This window comes from Calidris pugnax, unplaced genomic scaffold, assembly GCF_001431845.1.
Source record: "Calidris pugnax isolate Ruff unplaced genomic scaffold, ASM143184v1 scaffold11, whole genome shotgun sequence".
NCBI lineage: Eukaryota > Metazoa > Chordata > Aves > Charadriiformes > Scolopacidae > Calidris > Calidris pugnax.
Genome location: NW_015090803.1, coordinates 10,267,398 through 10,270,893, shown reverse-complemented (window position 1 = coordinate 10,270,893; position 3,496 = coordinate 10,267,398). Strand labels below are relative to the sequence as shown.

Sequence of the window (3,496 nt, the reverse complement as noted above, 5' to 3'; positions counted from 1 at the left end):
CCGCCGCCACCGCCGCCCCGGCCCCGCGGAGCCAGCGCCTCTGCCCGCCAGCCCGCGGGAAGATAAATGTCCACCTCCCAGCCTGGATTTAAGCAGGGGAAGGCCAATAAAAGGTTGTTATTTCCGCTCGCCCGCTTTATCTAAAACAGCCAGACAAAACAAATGAAAAGGCTTTTGTAGAAAATCTTAATTGTGGCTGGACAGTTGTAAACTCATTAAGAGCCGAATTCCAGACAGTTTGCAGACCCGTCATTTATTACACACTCTTAATGCTGATTCTTTGAAGTTGCCTCTGTCTGCAACAACAGAGGGCGTCCCAGCATCCCCAAATACTGGCTCAGGGATCAATTAGGGGCTTTTTTGTGTGTGTGCACACCAGAACGAGCTCCCTTTCGCTAATTAGAACTCATCAAATCTTACCCCGGATTTCTTTCTTTCTTTTTTTTTTTTTTTTTTTTTTCAAGGGGAAGCCGAAAGCTTCTTGTGGTTTTTTTTTTTTCTTTTTTTTTTTTTTTTCCTCCCGCAGTTCTGCACATCTGTAAACTTCTTGCCGGCTCCCTAAGTTTTGTCTTCAGCCCTGCAGCGTTTTACACCCCATAAACGGTTACAGCAGTCATTTTCTTTTATTGCGCTGTATGGCTCTGAATTTTCCTAACAACAACTTCTGCCAAGACCATAACCGTGTTCCGTCTTATTTTGCTTTAAATACATATATCTATATGTAAGTGTAGCTCCGTAAAACAAGAAGGCTTTTATTGTTATTCGACATATTTGCAAACAAGCGTCGGTGTGGCGCAGGAGTGTGGCTGCGGCTCATATTATGGAGGATATCTACTCTGAGCAGTAAGATGTCCGCCCAAAACAAGGGTAAATTTCAGCAAGCTCACAGACTTCGCTATTTTCTTTTGTTGCTGAGCTTGGTTTGGCTTGGGGCGGCGGGGGAGGGGTGGGTGCAATGGGGAGGGGGGTGTGTGTGTGGAAATCTTCCACTCCAAAGAAACCTTCTTTCTGTTTTTAAAAATAAATCCTATTCTGCCTTCTCTGCCCTAGCCTGCTGCCACCCAGCTCTTTCCTTCGGCTAAATCGGAGAGTAAAATTGACACCATAAATTCTACTGTAATTGTCAGTAAAATTTTGCCTGCATCTGTATCTATCTATCTATCCGTACATATATAATCCCGGGCGCTAGTAAAACGCAAGGGGTTGTTTTTATTTGCCACGGGACATTTAAAAGATTAAAACAAAATCCCAAACGTGAAGGCAAGGGAAGGAAAAAAAATGGGTGGCGTTTGAAATAGCATATTTTGCATGGGCAATTATCTCTAGAAGGGAATTTAAAATGAAGGCGCTGGTAAAGCGAGCCTTCTCCGAGAGCATGTTGAAGCACACCGAGTGCTGGACATTTTCTGGTGGAGGCTAATTAACCAGCTCCGCTTAAATGTCGCTGCCTGAACTGATTTACATTATTGTCCGCACTGAAGAACGTCGGACATTTTGGTTTGGTCCTAAATTCCCCCGCCCCGCCAGGCGAATTTATTAAACCGGCGTTAACTGGGGAGGTGCCCCCGTTGCCATCCGAAGGGGCTCCCCCCTCGCACCCCAAAAGCCAGTTTACCAAAATCTACCCGGGAGAGGGGAAGCCGTGCCTCCTCCCAGCCAAACTATGGCGTTTAGGAACCCGAATCTTTCCAGTTCAGGAGGAAAATAAGCCCAAATCTTCATCACCTGGGATCTGTCTTTATAGAACCGTGGGTTTGCCTTGGCTTAGAAATCCCAGGGCTACTCGCCTGGCCCCGCAGCTGCTGGCGAGAGTCGCTGTGCCGTGGAAGAACCCCTCCTTAATAAGCTTAAAACATCACAAAATATAAAAGAATCAATATATTTTATTTGGCAAAAAGTTAAATATCATTTCAACACAAGGATTTGGTCAGTAGGCCATGAGGTAACTATTTCAAAATAGACAGTGTACGTTCTGCATCAACATAACCTCCCGGATTTATTTGTTTTTTTTTTTTAAATCGATACAAATTTACAATAACCAAATGTAGGTTTTTATAGCGTATAATTTATTAACAATAAAATTAACCTTCATTACAATAACCATCAAATCATTCGATTAAAATTAAAACGTAAACCATAGGTAGTTACCCTTTTCACATATACGTATAGCTCCGAAATCTGATAACTGCTCACTGGTGCAAAAACAATATTTAAGCTAGTCTGTTTATTTACTTTTTTTTTAATATATAGATTATATATACAACTGACAAAGACAGTACTATATATATATCAACTGTGCATACTAAAATGACTTGCTTCAATATTTTGAGAACCGTAATTCCCAGACATCCCGGACGAACTTTTTTTCTACCTTTTTTTTTTTTCTTTTGCGTTGGGATATATATAATATATATTTTACAATCAAAGGTTAACTGTCTAATTATACAGAAAAGACTTAATACACTACAGAGCTATACTCTATGCAATTTTTATAATAAACAACCTGAGTTCAAATTGAATTCTAGCTTACACCATTACATCCGGTACAGCACCCAAGCACATAAATTGAGTCACAAACATAATTACCACAATAAAACACAGTGTTCAAGTATTAGAGCAGAGATCTCTCTGCCGCGCAAAGAGCGAATAAAATTAACTACGTAGACTAAACTATACAGTCCGTAAATAGTTGTGCATTATGAAAAGGTAGTTTTTTCTTCTTCTTTTTTTTTTTCTTTTCTTTTTTTTTTTTTCTTGCCGTAAGTGAAGAAACAGGTAGATTTATACAAGCCAGCTAAACAGCCTTTTCGTGCTAATGCCCCCTTTTTCTTTCCTATTAGAAAATTAAAAGTCTTACTGTACCTCTCCTGGTAAACTGGCCTCTGTGACAATCAAGGTACAATCATTATCAGAATTTGCCAAGGGAAAAAAACGAGGCCTGGACCCAGACGCATTGCATGGCAGGGCTCGAGGGGAGGAATATATATATATTTTTAACTTTTTTATTTTTTTTTTCCTTTTTTTTTCTTTTTTTTTTTTTACTTTATGCATTTTTCAATTTAACCCGCATGTTGCCATCACTCGTCCTTCGCTCGGTCCTTGTTGATTTTCTTCATTTTCATCCTTCGGTTCTGAAACCAGATTTTCACTTGTCTCTCAGTTAAATTGAGGAGCCTGGCCACCTCGTACCTACGGTCCCTAGTGAGATACATATTGAACAGAAACTCCTTCTCCAGTTCCAGCGTCTGGTGCTTGGTGTAAGGGCATCGCTTCTTCCTGGTGGACCTCGCGTGGAGCCAGTTTGCAGCTGGATTATCTACAACGAAAACAACAGGAGAAGTTCAGGCTGGGGGCAGGGGGGCGAGAGGGGGGGATCTGGGGAGGGGAGACCCACGCAGGACCAGCCGCGTAGGTGTCCCGATACTGGGGTGAAGGAGGTGGCTCTCATTCCTCCAGGCAGGGAGGACGAGGAGGCACAATGGACTCCAAAATACAG

The 3,496-nt window shown here is 42.0% G+C and overlaps 1 long non-coding RNA gene across 1 annotated transcript; it reads right to left on the bottom strand.

Moving 5' to 3' along the window:
- Nucleotides 1–1,865: 1,865 nt before the first annotated feature.
- LOC106885465 lies at nt 1,866–3,473 on the bottom strand. Its single transcript, XR_001411444.1, has 2 exons — nt 3,395–3,473; nt 1,866–3,316 (listed from the first exon to the last, which is right to left on the bottom strand). It is a non-coding gene; the product is annotated as an uncharacterized LOC106885465 (long non-coding RNA).
- Between the last annotated feature and the right edge of the window lie 23 nt (nt 3,474–3,496).